This window comes from Mus musculus, chromosome 2 (assembly GCF_000001635.26).
Source record: "Mus musculus strain C57BL/6J chromosome 2, GRCm38.p6 C57BL/6J".
Taxonomy (NCBI): Eukaryota; Metazoa; Chordata; class Mammalia; order Rodentia; family Muridae; genus Mus; species Mus musculus.
In genome coordinates, this window is record NC_000068.7 from 17,668,806 (window position 1) to 17,690,039 (window position 21,234).

Below are 21,234 nucleotides of genomic sequence, written 5' to 3' on the forward strand. Positions count from 1 at the left end.
GTATATGCAAATAATATTTGATAGAATCCCCTTGGGCTGCTTCCTCCAAACCCATCCCTTCCTCTCATCCACTGGTGATTTGAGGATTTGGCTTTCCCAGGCCAATTGCTTCATCAAAGTGGCACAATTCTGCCAATTCCATACATGCATCATAAAAGGGACCAATCACGTGACAAGAGCACACTGAACAAATTACTGAACTATAAAGCAAGGGTAAGGAATTGAGTGATCTTTGACCCTTAGCCCTCACATCCACAGGCTGCCTCTCTCCCTGCCTTTCCTCTTATCCTTCAGGTCCCTGTCCCACCCCACCCCCCACTCCACTCCCACCCCACCAAGTGCCAGCCTGTTCTGTCCCTTCACACCAGTCTGCCATCGCTATTCCTGCCATCTGGAGTCAGTTTTCAGTATCTCTGTCTCATCCACTCTCTGTCTATTTTAGAGTATCGTCTGAAAGCATATGTTCCCCCACAGCTACCCCTTTCAATTTCCTCTCTGCTTTTATTTATTTCATCCTCTGACTTCCTTTTGCTCTGAAAAACTCATCTGATTCATTTTAGAAAACTGCTCTGCAAAAGGCTGGGCCTGCCTGAGAGAGGAAAGACAGTGGCCTCCCTCCCTGAAAATAGATTACAAGCACTCAGCACATGGCCTCCATCTTTTCTCTTAGCAAGATGGATCAGGTCACTGGACAGTGACGTTGAAATGGTCCCTGAGGTTCCCAACCACTCACCAGCAAATCCAACAAAGAAGTGAACCTGGCCCCTTCTTGAATACCTTTATTATAAATACCAGAAACCCCTCCGCCAAAAAAGTTTTTTTAACACATTTTTATGTTATCAGTAAGAGAGTTTTTAAAATATTTTTTTAAAGTATCCTTCTATCCAATTTCCCTTCAAAGCATACCAACAGGAACTGTGAACTTAGCTTAGTAATCAACTGATGAACACAAAAGGTTGGGTTCAGGCCTCAGCACCAGAACAAAAAGGATGTGGGGTAAGGACCAACATCCCAATAGCCTGGGCTAGAAACAAAACAAAATCAAGCAAATGAAATAAAAAACAACAACCCCTCCCCCTCCCAAACACACAGGGAACAAATGTGTTTCAATACCTATTTATTCAATACTTCCCTTTCCAGCATGCCCAGCTATCTCAGTCAATGGATGGGCTCTGACTTTCCCTCATTATCCTAGGTGGTGGTGATTACGCCCTTTGAATTTGCCCCAGAAGCATTTATTAGTCATGCAAGGGAAGCGTGGACGACATGGCTCCAGACCGCTCTGCCATCCGCCTGCCTTTCTGCACGGTACCTCTGATGTTTCTTTCGCCTGACTTGCTTTTCCTTCTTTCTTTCCCCGCAGCCCAGCAAAGAAGCTTTTAAAAATGAGGATCTCTCTCTAACTCTGCCCCATTGTCAGCTCAGCCGCTGCTGCAGTTGTTCAGAGCTGGAAGAATCCATGTTGCTAAGCAACCGTTTAGCATCCCATGTAAAAGATAAAGAGCAAGATGCCTGGCTCTTAAGGACAAGGCATCCAGCTTCCCTGTGAACTCTGGGGGGGCCCAAGCTCCATGCACTGACGAAGGAATGTAGATTCTCTTAATATAGGGCTTGGAGAGAAGACTCCTGAAGTTGTCTTTCTTCTCCTTTAGATCTTTTTCTGGTTTTTCACCAAATTAAATATCACCCAATGGGCAAAGGAACAATGCATAAGTCCTTACCTTGGGTTTCCAGGACTGATTTTTGCCACTGATTTCCTATAAGGACAGAGCTGCTTTATTGCATATCCTTACATACCTCAGTTTCTTCTCTGTGAAAATACAGATCAGCTGCTTCAGAAAAATCATAAGAGATGGAGTTTCCAACAGCATATTAATGAGCAATGATTTAGTCACCATCAATGAAAGGTTAACAAATTCCCCATGACCTTCCTCTTTGGGTACCATTTGAAGGTTCCATTGCCATGGGCTTGCCTCACCAGGAACCCTCTGCAGTTCTCAAAGGTGATGATAACAGCCAAAGAAGCTATTTCCCAGGACATTAAAGCATCATCCCCATTTATAGACCTGAAGACAGCTTCTCTGTCACTTTCTGAAGAGAGTAATAAAGGGATGATAGGGTAGTGTTTTGCCATGCTCCTGGACATAGACTCCTGACACTAGGCCACAGCCCTCCATAGATCTGTGTCCTTCAGTCCCTTCAGGGCAACACCCCAAGCCCCTCAACAGGTAACGGACTTAACCACAGATCACATAGCCTCAAGACAGATCTCCATTTTAATGAGGTACCTAAAGGCCTGAAGGGCTTAGCCAATTAAGCTTTCCTTCCCAGACACTCCTCCCTGCAAAAGGTATTTGACCTCAAGTCCTCCCTGAGAAGTGGGGTATGGTTTCACTTGTCCACTTTCCACCATGACAATAAAACGCCTTAAAACCATGGACTGTCTCTTTTCATCGGGATCCACCATGGAGAGCAACAGAGCAGACATTTTCCTAAAGAGCCGGCCATCTAATCTCCCACAGGTCTCTTAGCGCTCCCAGCCACAGCCTCCACCAAGTCAAGCCAATTGCCAACAAGCCAAGGACTCAATCCCCGAAGGATCCAGCCGGAGGTCCCCTCTTTCCCTTTCAGCCCCAGGTTAGATCCAGCCCAAGCCCCCCACTCTGTTCTCAGTTCTTCCTCGACTGCCAGTGGTGCCTGGGAGCCCAAGAGCCTGAGAACCAGACGGCCCCAGCCTCCCTGCAGGCTCGGGGACCCCTGAGCCAGCTCCAGTGGTCCCTGGGACCTACCCCTGGAGCGGTGTACTACAGCTTACAATAGCCCGACATCCATCAGTAAGCGCAGTCAAAACTTCCGGTACCCTGTGGCGAGACCACACCTAACCCTACAATGGAGGACAGAAAAGAATGGCATGTGATGGGTCCTGCATTAGTTACTTTTCTAGTACTCTGACAAAACAATATGAACAAAGCAGCTCATAGGAGGGATTCGTTTGTCTTCCAGTTGCAGAGGGCTAGCAATAGTGCGTGACCACAGAGCAGAGCCATGGCAGCAGGAGCAGGAAGCTGAGGGCTCACACCTTTAACCACAATGCACAAGTAACAGCAAGAGGCTTTGAAGCTTCAAAGCCTGGCTCTAGTAACACACATCCTCCAACGATGCCACACCTAAGCTTCAGAGAAAAACGCGCCTGCCTTGCTTTAAGCCATTCTTTGACTTCAGTAACTTGTAGCCAAATTTAGATGCTAAGAAAAAAATATATATATATATGGACTCCCTTATTTTATATTCTACCTCTGAGGTTTTCCCCAACCTGGGAAGTGTCAACCCTTCCATCAAAATAGCTTTGTGCCCAAAGGAAACTCCAACTACGTTTAATAAGTCGGAACTGAAAGGTGATCTGCCGCACTCAGTCCATCTTTCCATCATGCCAAGAAAGTGAAGCAGTTCTCATCTATAATTCAGATTAGGAAACATCATGCTTCCAGCAGCTAGAGTCTGTTTACTGAGCACCGCTGTGTCTGGTGCATTTTTCAGGATGAGGAAGCCACAATGATGCCTACTAGGACAAAGCGCTCTTCTGCAACATTCTCACAGAAGATCACGAGACACGGGACTGTCTTAACGCTTTACCTGATGGTGAGCTGCTATCTTGGACGAGTCATTTTATTGCTCTGTGATAAAGATCGTGGCTAGAGTCTCATCTGCTCTAACAGTGTATGTGAGCTTGCATGTGCCCATATGTGGTATGCATACATGTCCATGTCAGTGTGTGCATGTGTGTGCAGGCCAGAGGCTGACCTCAGGTGTCCCACACAATTTCTCTCCACTGACCCTAGATCTCATCAATTTGGGTGGGCTGGCTGACCAATGAGTTCCCGGAATCAGCCTGCCTCTCTCCTCCCAAGTACCAGGGTTATAAGCATGTGTCACCATAGGCAGCAGATTACACAAGAACCTGGGAACACAATTCAAGTTGCCATGCTTATACTGTAGGCATCTTGGTGAAAGAGCTACCTCCAAAACTATTAATATGTCACCTCACAGTCTCCACAGCATAAATTAAGATCCTTGTCCCACATAAAGCCTAACTTTACTGTCAAAATTCCATTTTTATAGCTATAGTGAAGTATGATTTACATATAATATAAAGCATGCATTTAAAGTATACAATTTAACAACTTTGGACATTTTGTATGCCCACAAAAATATCACTGTGAATAAGATAATAAATGTCTCTACTGCTCAGGTTTCTTTGTAATCCATCCCTTTACCTTTCCCACTAACCCAAGACCGAGACTCTGCCAATAAGCTATCTATTGCTACAGGTTAATTGGTATCTTTTAGAATTTTACTGAAGTAGAATCATATAGTATGTACTTATGACTGGCTCCTTTCACTTCATATCATCACTTTGAAACTAGTTCTCTCTGTTGAGGGAACTGAGTATTTTGTTCCTTTACTTGCTAAGTAGTACTACATTGTTTGGAAAGGCGAAAATATCCAACCACCTGTTGATGAACAGTTAGGTGGCTTCCAGATTGGACTAAGACAGCAAAGCTGATACACATACTAATGTAGAAGTTAGTCTTCACATATATTTGTATACATTTTTACTTCTCCAGGAAAACCATTTTGGAGAGGAATCTAACTTTTATATTCCACAAAGAATCTTACATCTTGTTTGCTCCATGGTATGCATTCCAGCAACATCGTCAAAGCACCCAGCACCCATTTCTCTGCCTCCTCTCCAAACCTGGCATCTTCAGCCTCCTCAAGGGCAACTATACCAACAGAGGTGCAAGGGACTGGGGACAATGGGAAGAGCTGTCTCTTCAGTCTTCATGTGCACGTTTGTTGGATCATGTTCTTACTATTGAATTTGAATAGTTTTTTACATATCCAGGAATATCTTTTGTATGCTATGTGTCATGTAAAGGTATCTTCTCCAAGTCCCCGGCTTTCCAGTTCATTTTCTTTTTTTTTTCTTTTCTTTTTTTTTTTTTTTTTTTTTTTTTTTTTTTTTTTTTTTTTTAGTATAGAATAGAGTTTATTCAGGGCATAGGGAGGGGAGTTAAGAGAGTAGTATAGGCAGAGAAAGGCAGAGAGAGAGAGAGAGAGAGAGAGAGAGAGAGAGAGAGAAAGAGAGAGAGAGAGAGTAGAGAAGTAGAGGCTGGCCATGACCACGTGAAGAGAGAGGGAGAAGGGAATGGGGAAAGGGAAGAGCCCAATAGGGCAAGAGAGAAGCAATCTAGAAGCAGGGGTAAGAGCCCATTTTCTTATCAGTATGTTTTGGAAAGGAAAAGGTCTCAAGTTCTATAAAGAACAGATTATCTATACTTTCTCGTGTGTGTGTGTGTGTGTGTGTGTGTGTGTGTTTGCACATGCACATGTTGCTTTATCTGACAAACTCCTTCCAGACGCTTAACTTTCCTCCTTACTTCCTATCTGGTTTTGTGCATACAAGTCTATGACCCTATAATAATTCTGGCTCTGCTCACTGAAAGATTCCCTTGGCCAATTGAAATCATTTGGCAGAAATTCAAGCTTTTGATGTTTTCTGCTTTCTTGCTACTCATACACTGTCCTGAGGACCATGGCTATCAGATGTCTTAAACTCAGCTACTCTAAGTGCTCTAACTTTGCTCAACTCTTTAAATGTGTGTTTCCAAATCAGCAAGTCAAAGTGTAAGAACTGAAGCCCAATATATATATATATGCTATATATAAACAGATGTATGGATCAAGACTATGTGACATATGTACACAATGAAATATCAGTCCGCCATAAAACGAATGAAATGTTATCATTTGCAACATGGAAGGAAGGAACTGGGAGATGTTAAATGAAGGAATCCAGAATCAAAGAAGAGGAAGAGAAAGAGGAAGAGGAAGAGAAATCACGGTCTTACTCCTATAAGGAATATAAAATGTTGGCCACATTAAAGTTAAGAATAGAATGGTAGCTACCAAAGACTATGGAACAGCATATGAGAAATGTGTCTCAATGAGAACAATTAGAAACAAGGAGTTCCAGTGTGCATACAAGGATGACTATGTAACAAGAAGGTACTGTTTTTCTCAAAAACTAGAGGAAAGAATCCTTAATGTTTTCAAATATGTTTGCCATAATATAGACCTTAATACAGTGTACCTATCAAAGTAGCACACTGGACCCCAGAGTCACATGAAATTTTTATGTTTTATGTACTTGTTTACTATAAATTTAAATTTCAATATACATTGATGATGGTGGTGGTGGTGGTGGTGGTGGTGGTGATGATGATGATAAATGGACTCTAGAGTCAGGCAACCTGGACTCACGTAGCAAGATGGCTATACCTACCTATGTGATTTCATATATGTGGTATTTACCTCTGAGCTCATCTCATCTATAAATAAGGATGTTAGAAGTACATGTGTACCACAGGACTGTTACAAAGCTTAAAGAGAAAAGACACACAAAGCCTCAACATTGCTCCATTGTATACAGTGATTACTCGAGAATTGCTAATGTATTTATCGTGACAATTTGCTCACACACCAAGAACATGGATGGTGACGTAGTGCCAGTCTGGCTGACACATCATCCTCAAGACTGCTGTCAGTTGAACGTGTGCCCCCAATAGGCAGCACACCAATAGCTCCTCCTCACTGAAGAAGCCATCACATACAACAATAGACATGGGTGTCACTTCTAAATAATGGGATGTTTGCCTTTCTGCCTCATTTTCTTCCTGTCAAGATGAAAATGTCACATCTACGGAAACTCTGGCCTCCCTCCCTCAGAAGGGACAAAATGTTCATTCATTTCACTCATTCACTCCCTCCACATACACTGACTCTTTTATATTTGCTGTTAACAATCAAATGCTGGAAGCAAGACATACTTAAAAATCTCAGTTGAAATGACCTCAGGATAAGGACTCAGCAAGCAACGTGAGCGTCTCTCTACTTAATTTGCTCTGTTTGCTTACAATAAGGCTCTTCTTTGCTTTCTTTTAACCTCTAGGGAAAGAGGCTCTACAAGTGCAACTGATTACGTGAGCACAGAAAGTGAGTGAAGTTCTGTTCCTTGGTTGAGAAAGCTGGTGCACATTCTGTGTTTTGGACGCCACTGTAGAGAGTCCAGAGGAAGACTCTATCCATCCCACCTACATGGAGGCAGCTTTACTTTTCTAAACTGCATTTTTGTGGAATGACTCTGTAATGAAGTCACTGAACAAGCTTGCCTTTCTCTGTACACGGATTCTACGTACTGGTATGACACTGGGTGTTGTAATTCAACATGATTACAAACAAACACAAGGAAGCCTCAGACATCATGTCCATAGTTCACAAAATGTTCTCACACTCCTTACACATTAATTGTTACACCAGTCCTGGGAGTTAGGGGTTCTTAACAGGAAAAAGGTAACAGTGTGAAAACGAGACGACAGGGACTGAAAGTCCAGCAGCAAGTTTTTCTTGTCTAAAAATACTTTGTTTTGAACCATTCCCTCAGCCTCACTTCAGCACCCATGTTTGTGCATACCGGGCTTTGACAGACAGAGGCGTCCAGCTCAGCGTTGCTCAGAACCTAAAGGATGCTGTGCTGCTACGAACCTGAGTTTAACAGTTCCAGGCTTCCACCCATGACCTCACCCTTAATTCCTTAATTCAGAAGTTCTTTCCTCCAACTTTTTTATGTCAAACAACACTTCAAAATTAGTGCATCAAAGATATCTCCATCTAAATCTACCAATTACCAACATCTGGCCATACATCATGTATACATGCACATACGTATAGGTATTCGGGAATAAATCAAATACATGTAATATAGTTATATAATAAATATGTTTATATTTGAAATACAGTGTTTACATTTGTTATGCAATATATAGATATTAGCATGCAATAACTTTATATAATTCCTTTTGTACATATATATGGTGTAACTCTGTGTAAGTTATGTGCACACATGTGGAGATGGCAGATGAGGACATTAGATGTCTTATTCTATTACAGTCTGCTTTAGTGCCTCAAGACAGGGTCCCTCAGTGAGCCTGGAACTAGTCGCAGCCACTAAGCCCCACTAAAGTGATTCCCCTATATCCCTATCACACACATAAACCTACACACACAGTGGTGGAATTACAGACACACAGATATGCCTAGCTTTTAATGTGGACATCAGGATCTGAAGTCAGGTCCTCGTGCTTGTGCAGCAATAGCTCTTACCCACTGAGCCACCCCTCTAGCTTCATTTAATATAATTCACATATATGAAGAGAAATGGTATCATGGTAACGCAGGGAAATGGATGGAGCTGGAGATCATTTTGTTAAGTGATATAACCCAGACTCAAAAACATAAACACCACATATTTTGCCTCCTATGCAGAATCTATATTTAAATCTGTGCTCATAAGTGTACACACATGTAAGAAGAAAGGGGGCAGGAGGGGATGAACGTGTTGTAAGGGAACAGGCAGGAGAAAGGGAAGAGCAACAGAATGCATGGGACATGAAAATGAGAAAGGACTGCTTGGAGAAAGGATGAGGATGAGCGAGAAGGACCACGGAGGGTGGGAATGTGTAAAGGGGGAGGGGAAGGGAAAAGACAGAGTAGAATGGCACATATGCGTGGCCACAGCATAATAAAACCCAGACTTCTGAATGCTGACGAAACCTTCTAAATACATTTTTAAATATACAAACAAGGACATTCTCTTATACACACACAATTACCACACTCAAGAAAGTTAGCACTAATATGATCTAATTAGTTTGTAGTTTGACTTTAATGTCCCCTAAATGGCCCACATGTGCCCTTTGCAGTTGTTGCCCAAGCCTAGAATGCAGTCAGGAGTCACACACTGCATTTAGATATCGTATTCCCTTCATCTCCTTTAAACAATACAGATCCCCCCATCCTCCTTGTGTCTGATCACTGGTACTGAAGAGTACAAGCCTTCATCCCTGGATTTGTTTCCTTGTTTTCTCCGGGTATGATTCAGGGTGAGCATTGTGGCCAGGAATGCTGCTCAAGTGACTGGTGGGGAAAAGAGTTTTCTTCCTCTTGGCTTGACTTTGTCTTCGGGGATTTCCCTTGTTAAGCTACCTCTTCCCTCGTGATGAAGCAGTCCATGATCTGACACTGTGAGGGTATTCTGCTCCTAATAATCTTTTCCCTTACTAATTTTACTAGGCCCTCATCATCCTTGCCAGAATCACTATGAGAATTTATGAAGTACTATGGTGGCTATACACCATATACTATCTTCCATTACCCCTCTACATTTTAGTTGACATTCTTCAAAGGCATTTTGTGGAAGTTAAAAATGCACAGGGTATTCTATATCAGAATGCCATAAGTGATAACAAAGTAGCTCCTGGTGACAGTGGGCTCTTTTGAGAAAGGGCACACAGTGAACACAGGAGTGGGTGACTTAGTGTGTAACAAGATACTTACTTCTCTGTGGTTGATCTGGTTCAAAGGGATTCTCCATGAAGAATGTGGGTGTTTACCATGTTCTTTGTGTTAGGATGATGATGGAATACTGGCAAAGGATCTAAAGAAACTACATTTTTAAGCTCCACATGATAACCCCTAACTTCCTTCCCAAAGCAGAAGACCTAGGAAAACCACACTGAGAAAATTGGACATGGCTGAAAACTCAGATCATTCCTAAAGCATGTTTGGTTCTGAGACATTTTTAATACTATATATCAAGCAATCCCAAAATTGTACTCTTTCATCTCATACAACTTCAGTTCAAAGAAGGGAAAATACATTTCTTTCCATGACTTTCTTCCCCCACCCCGCCCCCTAGAAAGGAGTTCTGAGCTTTGGTCACAGTATTCCTTTGAATGCTTAAAACACTAAATGTCTGTAGATGTGGTGGGAGGGTCAAGTCCAGTGATCTCAGAGTCTACCCCTTTTATTCAGTTCCATCCTACTAAAACTCAGAGCCAGGTCAAAAGAATACTGCAGTTTAACTCAACATCTCATGTCCTGTATTCAGGACAGTGATGTCATGTGGAAGGTTACTTGGGCCACTAAGTTACATTAAATTATGCTGAAAACCACAGAGCTAAGAGACAAGGTGTTTTGTATATAAACCCATTCATGTGTCAGAAAAATGCAAATGTGGGTGTGCTGGCTAGTTTTATGTCAACTTGGCACAGAGTAAAGTCGTTTGAGAGGAGGCAATCTTAGTTAAGAAAATACCTCCATAGAATTGGGCTGTAAGCAATTTTCTTAATTTGTGATTGATACAGGAGAGCCAGGCAATTGTGGGTGATACCATTCCTGGACTGGTGGTCCTGGTTCTATAAGAAAGCAGGCTGAGCAAGCCATGTGCAGCAAGCCAGTAAGCAGCACCCATCCATGGCCTCTGCATTTGCTCCTACCTCCAGGATACAACCCTGTTTGCGTTCCTGTCCTGACTTTCTTCATTGTTGAACAGTGATGTGGACTTACAAGCCAAATGAACCTTCTCTTCACCAACTTGCTTTTGGTCATAGTGTTTCATCACAGCAATAGTAACCCGAACTAAGGCAGTTGGCCAGTGAGATGACTCACTGGGCAAAGGCACTTAACACTAAATCTAACAAATGGAATTCAATCCCCATGAGCCATACCATGGAAAGATAGAATAAAGTCCCAAAAGTTGCCCACTGACCTCTACATGCTCACTCTGGTACATGCACACCCACACACATACACATTATACACACACACACACAATTAAATAAATAAATAAATAAACAAATGAATAAAGACAATTTTTCAAATTTAATACGCCTTCTTTATATATTGAGCTTTCCCAAAACATTGAAAGGAAAGTTCTAGTTATCAAGAGTTATATTAACATATTGTCAGTATTAAACAAGACAGTGGATAGTGCATGTGCAAATGTATTTACAGATCAAGGGATGTAAAAATCTCTCCTGCTGTGTCTCTTCTGAAACAGGTCTACCTCACAGCCAAAGTTCTACCATCTGTGTCTCCATCAAAGGGCCCTAAAGAGCATCACTTCATTTCCTTTTCTCAGCCACATTTGCTTTACACATCTGGGCTTCCTTAGTTAAGTGTCTTCTCTACACCTTCAAATATTCACCAGCCAGAACAGAATAGCCGTAGCCACTGATAAACCACAAGGAACGGTGATGCACAGATGTAGTCAATGCTGATATTATAACAAACAACAATGGAAAAGGACTCACTCTCTTTGGGAGAGAAATAGTTTGAGTTTAGTAAAGCTAAATTTTTTAAGGTTGAGGAAATGTTTTGTATCTGGATCTGAAAGTCTGAACAGATACTGATCTGAGTCACAAGTAGAGCTAGCAGTTGAAAACCAACCAGTCAATTTCCAAAGAAAAGGAGAAAAGGCAGCCACTTGCCCTCCCCTCTGGCATGGCTGCACTTTCCTGCCTTCATTTTCTTATCATCTCCCATTAGATGCTCTCATATTCTTCTCCCTCCATGAAGAAAAAAACTTATATATCTTCTATGTCACCTAAGGTCGTAGCAGATACACAATAGAACCATTTGGGCTGGGTTTAATGGCCAAAACTATCTACAAATACCTCTTATTACCGCGGCTTTACCAATGCTTACCTAACATATTTCCTAGAAAATGAAGACCTTCTACAAGCACTTGGTGTGCCCTTTATGTCTTTGAGGTCAAGAGAGATCTTTCACATTAAGGTAATGCATTTCATCCAGCGAAAACTACTAAAAACTCCATCATGTGTAGGGCACGATGCTCAGATGCACCTCAAAGATCCGACTCCTCTGAGTCTTCAGTATGTGAATCTTCTTGTGCAAAGACAAAAGGAATTCTATGCCTTGTCCAATTTTAGAGTACGTCAATATATTTGCAAATACAGCTGCTTGTGATTGGGTAATTTTCTTTCAACATTGGTAAATAATCTAAGTTACTTATATCAACTAGCAACAATATCATTTAGGTCCAATCATACTTACTTCGCATCTACACATAAAATAGCACAGTATTAAAGTCCTTTATCATCAAGTTGATAAGTACACTGATCCCATTTTTAAAAAGTGCATTAATTAAATCTTGTATGTCTCAGGACCAGCAGCTCATGGTTCCATGCCTCTCTGCTCTCTGTCTGTCTCTCTGTCTCCCTCTATGTCTGTGTGTGTGTGTGTGTGTGTGTGTACATGGATGTAGATGCATATGCAAATGTGCAAATGCATTGAAACCAGAAGTCAATACTGGGTATCTTCCCCTATTCCGCTCCACATTATTCTTTGAGACAGAGTTCCTCACTGAATCTGGACGCTGCTATTTGGCTGACTAGTGGAATCCACTTGCCTCTGTGCACAACTCTGGCTTTACAGATAGGCACCAACCAGGGCTTTTTACATGGGTTCAGAGAATTCAAATTCAAGTCCCCATGCCTGCTCAACAAGCAGCTTACCCACTGAGCCATCTGCCCAGCCATTAGTCCTTCATTTTCAGGTTTCCTGTGTCATTTCCCATTTGTAATGCTCTCCTTCCCACCCCACTTCCTATCCACTCTGTCTATCCAAATTCTTCCTTCTGCTTCATGTTGGCATCTCCAACTATCTAAATTATGCTGACTAAATTCACTATCTCCAAAATATATGTGTGTATGTGCATATATATTCAACAATTTATTATGTAAATCTCAAACCAATCTAAGTTTAAATTTTCCTGTAACTATTTCAGGTAAGGTTCTTCTCGTTCCCTCTCTTCTCTCCCTCTTACCCTATCCTCTCCTTCCATTCACATTCTCATTTGCTCCCTCTCTCTCTCTCTCTCTCTCTCTCTCTCTCACTCTCGTTCTCTTCCTATCTATCTCAGAATAAATCAATAAGATACAGCAAGCTATCGGGGAGCATAACTATCTCTGATATGTGTTCACTATACCTCACCATATACAATCTTGAGAATTTTAGAAAGCTGAAAGTAGAACTAAAATGCCTGTTGGTACTTATAGAGTTATAAATAAAATCTTATATTTTAGTTATTTGATAAATGCTTTGAGATCATAGTACAGATAAACCAAAAATAAATTCATTCTGTTCATAGGCAAACTTCAGGGACAGAGATATTTTCATGAAGAAAGATGAGGTAGAGCACTCTCTTAACAACTTGGCCTAACTGTCGTCAATATCACATCGCTGTCTTCCCAGTGTAAAGCAACCTCACTGACAATCTCCAGGTTATGTGTTATTAATGCAGAAATAAAAAGTCCAATATCAAAAACATCAAAGCTAATAATATCATGTCCATCAAAACTAATAATACATTATGACTTGTAATAATAAGACTCAGGTCTTTTGTCCCCTGAGGAGTGATAAGGTCACATGAAATGACAGTTTGTCCCTGAACAGTAGAAAGGCATGTCAGGCATTGAAACCACTTCTGGTTTGCTAGGAGAACTTTGAACCAGTTCAGCATACCTACTACCCAATCACACCAGAAAGCAAGATGTCAAACCTAGCTTTTCCATGGTTTTGGAAAAGTCATGACAGCAATTAGAACCAAGAAGACCAGGAGGGAACAAAACAAAACAAACAAACAAGCAAAAACCAAGAGACCAAGAGAGCCCAGTTTCCATGAAAGAACAGGCAGAGGGGTTGCCAGGCAAGGCAAAGCAAAGGCAGGCCATTTCTGAGGAAACTCATGTAATATACAAGCCATCTCATAGTGAGCGAAGAGCAAATGGTATCACTGAGGGCAACATTGGCATTTATCACTGGGGGCAACATTGGCATCTCTGACTCCTATGTCCATACGAGTCTCCAGGTCTCCAGAAGTACATGTACACATTCACAAACACACACACACACACACACACACACACACACACACACACACACACACACACACATACACACACACACACGCTAGTGTGCACACACAACCATTGCACAGTGTTAACATGAACCCAGTACTCAATCCTCACAAAGGGCCAAATACTTTAAAATGAAGCTAGGAGCTCCTTTTTGTCCTGTTAGACTTGTGCAAAAAGGATGAACCTTTATAGATAGACAATGCTACTTCACAAGTCATGGGCTTTCAAACAAGAACCCCAGTACCAGGTGCAAGATACTTCCCAACTAGACAGCATTTGTGAGGTCAGACAGTGTTTCTCAGGCTGTTGGAGTAGAAAGTCATCAACAGTCTCATCAAATTATAGACCAGGTACTCTACAATACTAACCCACCAGCAAGCTGTCCTCACAAGTACAAAAGTGATATGATTATATTGGAGCTAATCAACCCTTTGTGGTTGACATAGAGCCTGCTCTATAGAAGGAAACACACCTGATACTACAAACCTGGTCAAAGGCTTATTCCTGGGTAGGACATGGGCCCAAGGAGATGTTGGGGAGAGGGGGTGTGTTGTTTATTAAATTTCTTACAAACCACTGTCTTAAACCTGGAGACACATTGTGAGAGGAAAGTAAAAACTGGGGAAGGAGGCACTTATTGAATGGAGCCACTCAGAGCATCTCCAGGGGATCATCTGGCAGCCACCCTGCTGTCTTCCTGCAGAATAAAGTCTTAATGTAGCATTGGTGCCTGGGTTGGTAAAGTAGAAACTCTAAGCAGGAAGACAAAGGGGCCTCCTGCTAGATGCAAATCTGCCTTCAGAGGCCGTGTAAGTTTTGCTTGCTCCATCAAAAACTGTTTGGTGGATTGATGCCAAAACTAGAAATAAAAGCCTGCTTCTTTCCTCCCTGCACCATCCAGAGTTGCCTTTGAAGTCACATGTGCTCCACAGGGCACAGAAAGAAACAGAACTCAGATACTTCTAAAAATCTCATTGAATATGGTGTGGAATGAGACTGACCTTCGAACATTTACAAAAAGTCAATTTTGGCTCCCCTTGAGCTATCTTGATGCTCTCTATTATGCCCTGGAATTTAAATCCTTGTTTCCCTCTGGTTATGCCTTCTGGTCCCAGAGACAGGCTCAGGGTCTTGGCCCAGTCACCTGGATCTGGCTCAGGCACCGCCTGTGTGGACCTGCTGTAGCTCCTAGCTTGTAGGAACTGGGGCTGGCTTTGCAGCCACCTGGCAAGGCTTGGCCAGCTTTGTGGCCTTCTGGTCACCCCTGATCAGCTCCCCAGGAGACCATGGCGTTCCTTAGCTTGCCATTCTGCCCTAACAGTCTACAGGACAGTGTGCAGCTGTCTGTTATACAGGCCTGGTGCTTGATACATAAGAGGAAGGAAAATAGCACATGTGAATTAATGATGATGTCGCAGTCTTTGTGCAAAAGCAAGCAAGTTCCTGTACAGTCTTGAAATAGCCTTATATAAATAAATATTTGAATTGTCTCATTTTGTTTGATACCAAGACAATGAGCTTGGAGTAAGCAACCATCCTGAATCGGTGCCACACAAATAGAAGTTAGATCAGAGAAAAAAACAAAATATGTATATTCTTTATGTGTTAACTCCTCCACTGTAAGAACTATGAAGGGGGGAATCAAATAGCTGATGCTCAGTGTAAGAGATTTAATTGCCAAGTATATCAGAATATGATATTTTTACACTGTAAGTGCCGCTAGAACTGAAGAGAGTCTTAATGACCAACTAATCCAATAACTTAAGAAGAAGTGGCTGCCCAGAAGCTAATGGTTCAGACTAATAGAGCCAAAGAATATACATCCCATTTAGGAGTCTCCACTGACCAGAGATAAGACAACTTCAAGACAGAAGAAAATAACCATAATGGATTCAAACACAGAATCCATAATATCCTTGGGTTTATAGGGAGTTGACAGGTCACTATCAATTCTTCCACCCTCTAAAAAGAAGGAACTGCTCAATTGTCTGACCTTTAGCAGAGGCTCATAAGCCTCCCAAAATCATTGTTTTAAAGTCTGAAAGGCGTATCCTACTTTCCCTCCTTATGCTATATTTCAAAATAATCAAATAACTGGTAACAAAATAATCAAACAGATTGTATTCATGTACTTAGGGATATGTATAAAGAAGCCCTGCGTTTGAACAAGAGCAAGAGGAAGTACAAGGGAGGGTCTGGAGGACAGAAGGGGAAGCAGGAAGTGATGTAACTATGTTATAATCTCAAAAAAGAAAAAATATTTTAAAAATACTATTTATACTATTTAAAATAATACTAATAAATGCTACTAATACTAATAAATACTAATAATACTATTTTTAAAAATTCATTTATAAATGAATTTGAACTACCCAGTGGGGTGATTGACAAGATTAAGGCATTTTCCTTTATAACTCCCAGAGAAAACCATCAATATTTATAAGAAATATACTAAGTGAAAAGCTAGTAAGAATTTTACACAAAGACCCAAATGACCAGAATGTAGGTGACAAGGTCAAAAGCAGGTTGACAGCTAATTTCAAACCTGTGGTACCTAAGGGGCCGTTCATAGGGTAGGTGAGTCAGGGGGCCCCATTCTCTGGCTGACAAACGCTAACTGCACTACATCAAAGAGCTTCTGACTGTAAAGAATCATGTATGTAAGGAGTATGGTATGAAAGAGAAAGCATCCTGAAAGCAAAAGGAAGGAGTGAGGTGAGGGAGGACTTTAAAGAACTAAGACAAAGATCTCATCCAACGTTTCAGAAACCGTGTAGCAAGAGAGTGGAGAGTGAAGTCAGTGTTTAGTTTTGATTGAAAGGAAGATTTACCGACCTAGAATTCTCTACCCTGTGAAGTCATCCTTTGAAACTGAAGGAAAAGTAAAATTCTCAAAGACTGAGAGGATATGTTTCCAACACATCTACTCTACAATAAATGGCTAAGTTCTTTGGAATGAAGGAAAAAAACAAAGGTCAGAAACAGGGCTGCATGAAGAAAGCTGGTCATCAAAGAAGGGAACAGTGAAGCAAAATGAAAACTAGCGTTACTCTATTCCTAGTTAATCTAGTAGATAAGTTTGTTCAAAATATAATCCAATGCATTCTATTCTGTATGTTTCTATTCTGCACATTTCTATGCACATGTCCTATGAGTGTATGCATATGCTCATCATAACTGTTGGTCTGTATGTAAAGTGATGGGAGAGAGGACCGAGGGGTACCTTCGTACTTCCATGCCTTCACCTAACTGAAAGCAAACATCAGAACAATGGGGAAGACAAATAGAGCAGACCACAACAAACACAGCATGCATAAGAACAGTAGCAAAAATGGTGAAAGTTGATCCAGCTGCACCAAGCATCAGTATCCAAAGACATTAACTGAGAGACAAAGATCATCGACATGAATTAAAACAAAAACCCCAGGCTTAGGAGCTGGCTGATCGCGTAAAGCCCAACGACCTGAGTCTGCTCCTCCAGGACTCACATGGCAGAAGGAGCACACTGGTCCTTTAAGTTGCCCCCTGACTTCATTTATGATGGAGATAAACATGCAATGCTACTGTATGAAGTGTGTTTCTTGGCACCAGATGTATAAAGTGAGAGGAAGATCATTGTTGTGGATACAAGGGAGAGTACAGCCAGGGGCATCTGGAGGAGTCCAGAGCAGGAAGAGAAAGTAGTATACTAAACAGGGCCATGAGATAAGAGGGAGGAGGGGAGATTGAGAGGGAAAGACAAAAGAGAGAGAGCAGAAGAGAGGAGACAGAGAGGACCAAGATAGCTCACGACTAAAACAGGAGGATTGTATAGGAAAGAGAAGCTGGTGGAAGGGATGCCCTTGAGCTGGAGACATTGAGTGTAGGGGGCATGGTGAGAAGAGCCACGGGTATTTGCTACACTGGGAAAGCCTGGAGACCAGCAGACATTTGGTACTCTAGCAGGCACCACAGTTAGTCATTTGTCCCCAGTCTTTTCCCAGACCTGGCAGCTACCACAAATGAAAGTAGCCCAAGACTTAAGCAGAGACCTAAAAAGCATCGCAAATTATCAGGAATAAAGAAAACCATTACCTAATGACAGAGGAGTCAATGCCCCGAGAAAATGAAACAGCCCTTAAGGTGTGTGCGTGTAATAACAGAACATCAAAGTATATAAAACAAAACCAGAATTGCAAAGAGAAGTAGATGACTCCGCTCAGATGGAATTCAATACCCTCTATCCAAAGTGAACAGCTGGCCACAGTATCTAACCAATCTCTGCAGATGACTTCACTCTATAGTAGCAAAAGAAAGACTTTAAGCTCACTTGGGACATTTGCTGATGTCGACCACATTAATCCCAACTCGGCAAATGCAAGCTGGTTCATATCTATAATCTCAGCACCTAGGATATCAAGACAAAAGGCTTACAGTAAATCTGAGGTCAGCCTGGGCCACACAGTGAAATTTTATCTCAATAGAAACAAACAACAATAATTTGAAAGATCAGAAATCATGTAATATCAACTATCAGAGCACACAACAGAATTAAACTAAAAATGGATAATAGGGATAACTGATGTGTGGATTACTTGACAGTGTTTGCTTCACATTCACAAAGCCCTAGTTTCCTACGCATTGCCACATAAAACTATGTGCAATAAGGCATGCCTTCGGTCCCAGCAGAGGAGTAGTACCGGCAGAAAGATCGGGAGTTCAAGGTCATCCTGAGCTACTTAGCAAGTCAACCAAAGATACGTGACACCCCATCTTAAGAAGAGTGGAAAAGAGGAAGTTTAATGCCCTTGCCTTTACGGATGAAGACTATGAATTCTGTACAGACTCTGCTAATCCTTTAAGCTCTGTTCATGATTAAGTTGCTCCTTCACAAACACTCTGTCCAAAGGAATGCTATGCCATGTGGAACTTGTAAGTAAGCTTTCCTCCACTTATATTATGCCAAATGAACTACTGGTCTCCTGCCTGGATCCCAAGAGGATGGAGATGGGGTTTTCCACTCCCTCATAAATAGGCCTGTGTCTTAATTAATGACTTTCTAGCTAAGAAAGCACACGGCTAAATGTATTCACTAGCAAGTTCTGGAAGGCATTTGAAAATGTACCAATATCCCACCATCTCTTTTCAGAGACTAACAGCTGAAGAAATGCTTCCTAACTCAATTTATGAGGTTAGCATCTTTGTAAAACCAAAACTAAACACAAACAAAGACAGCATGTGTCCTCCACAGCTAGATCTCAGTGGACTGCCCTGTCCCTCACTAGAGGGATTCTTTTTCTGTAAAAAATAAATACTCACAAGCAACAAAACAAAACCAAAAAGGGAAGAAAAAACTGGTTACAAAAGGCACAGCCAAGGCCAAAACAATATAATATAAAGCAATGTTGCCCACCACAGTCATCTTGTAATACATGCAGAGCCTGTGACAATTTACAGAGCATGACAGTAACCAAACCTTACTATTGAAATAGAGGCACCCACCATCTTGAGTCTTCTTTGCCCTGAACTAGTCATTTCTTTCAGCCACTAAGTTTGAAAGAGGGAAGAAGCAGCAAAGCTCATTTGGCAAGGTGCTCCATCAAAGCACCCCTAATACCCATGCCTAAAAACGAATTGGCAAGGGTTCCAGGCTATTGTTTGAAGTAGTCAGAAGCACCAAGGATTTGCTGCCTGCTCTACCAGAAAAGCAGATAAAGCCTTCTTTTTTAATTTCTTTAGTACATGTATGTATTTACATTAAGGTATAATCCTAAAACTACATGCCTACCTAAAGTATACAATCCAGTGAGTTTTGAATATTCATCAAGTCCTGTATCATAACGTCCATGCAATTCCAGGACATTCAGCACCATCCGCAGTTGCTCTCCACTTTCTCCAAGATCCACTAGCAAGCACTGATCTGCTTACTTTCTATCCTATGAACTCACCTATCCTAGACAGACAGACAGATATAGAAATATACAAAATCATACAACATATGGCTCTTGGTGTCTGGTTTCTACTTAATATTTTTAAGACTTAGCATGTTATAGCAATGTCTCAGTATTTCGCTGATTTCCAGGAGTAAATAATGTTCCTTTGCATTGACGGACCACCCTTGTTTATCCACTCATCAATCAATACACTGCCTCTGCATTGTAGCTATCATGCACAGTGCTGCTCTGGGCATTCATGTATAAGCATTGGTGCAAGCATGTTTTCCCCTTGAGAGGTATATACCAAGGATAAGCATCAGAGGGGCATGTGCAATTCTGTTTCATTCACTTTTTGAGGAACAAACACATCATATTTTCAAAGCAAAGTCTACATCCCTAACACCAATGTCCAAGGCTTCTAGTTTGTATACTTTATCACAAACACATATTATTATCCTTTTTCTTTTACTATATCCATCCTCCACAGTATGAAGTAATAGATACCTCAACATAATTTTAATTTGTGTTTCCGTAATTAATGATATTGAGCCTCTTCTCAGTTTGCTTAATGACCATTTGTATGTCTACTTTGGAGGTTTTTTTTAACACTTATGCCCATTTTTAACTAAGTTTATGTTTTCTTTATTAAGTAGTAACAGTCTTATATCTGGGGCCTAATCCCTTTCTTGTGTCTATGATTCAGCATAATATTCTATGGGAGCCTTCCCACTTTCTTGCAACTGACTTCTGAAAGACAAGTAGGTATACAACTGCATTTAAATATTGATGATTTTTTTTTTATTTCTTCCGTTTCTGGTATCTTGTATAACTACTGCCTAATCCCAGGTCACACGGATTTATTCAGGGGTGTGTGTGTGTGTGCCTCTGTGTGTAACTGTGTGTGTGCCTATATGTTTGAGTGTGAATGTGTGTATGCCTGTATGTGAGTGTGTGCCTGTGTGTGTGTCAGTGTGCATGTGTATGTAATTCTGTGTGTGTACTTGTTGTGTGTATGTACCTGTGTGTCTGTATCTGTGTGTGTACGTATGAAACTGTGTGCCAGTGTGGGTAAGTGTGTGTGTGCCTATGTGTGAGTGTGTATGTGTCTGTGTGTGACTGTGTGTGCCTGAGTGTGAATGTGTATATCTCTGTGTGTCTGTGTGTATGCCTGTGTGTGAGTGTGTGCCTGTGTGCATGCCAGCATGTATGTATATGTGCCTCTGTGTGTGTGCCTGTTGTGAGTATGTATGTGCCTGTATGTGCCTGTTGTATGTACCTGTGTGTCTGTGTATGTATCTGTGTGTGTGCCTGTATGTGACTGTGTGCCAATATGTGTAAGTGTGTGTGTGCCTGAGTGTGAGTGTGTATGTTTCTGTGTGTCTGAGTGTGTGCCTGAGTGTAAGTGTGTATATTTGTTTGTCTGTCTGTGTGAGTGCCTGTGTGTGAGCCTGTGTGTTAACCTGTGCAAGAGAGAGAGT

General features: G+C 41.5%; 1 protein-coding gene across 8 annotated transcripts in view; it reads right to left on the reverse strand.

Annotated features, from left to right (window-relative positions):
• Positions 1 to 21,234, reverse strand: part of Nebl (nebulette) — a 392,277-nt gene that overhangs the window by 326,133 nt on the left and 44,910 nt on the right. The window contains exon 1 of one of the 8 annotated variants that reach the window (NR_156125.1): positions 1,313 to 1,360. The exons of the other annotated variants lie outside the window; for them this stretch is intronic. The gene's annotated coding sequence lies outside the window, so the exon portion shown is untranslated. Of the gene's footprint in view, positions 1 to 1,312; positions 1,361 to 21,234 lie in introns of those variants that run through there. 8 annotated transcript variants of the gene reach the window in all.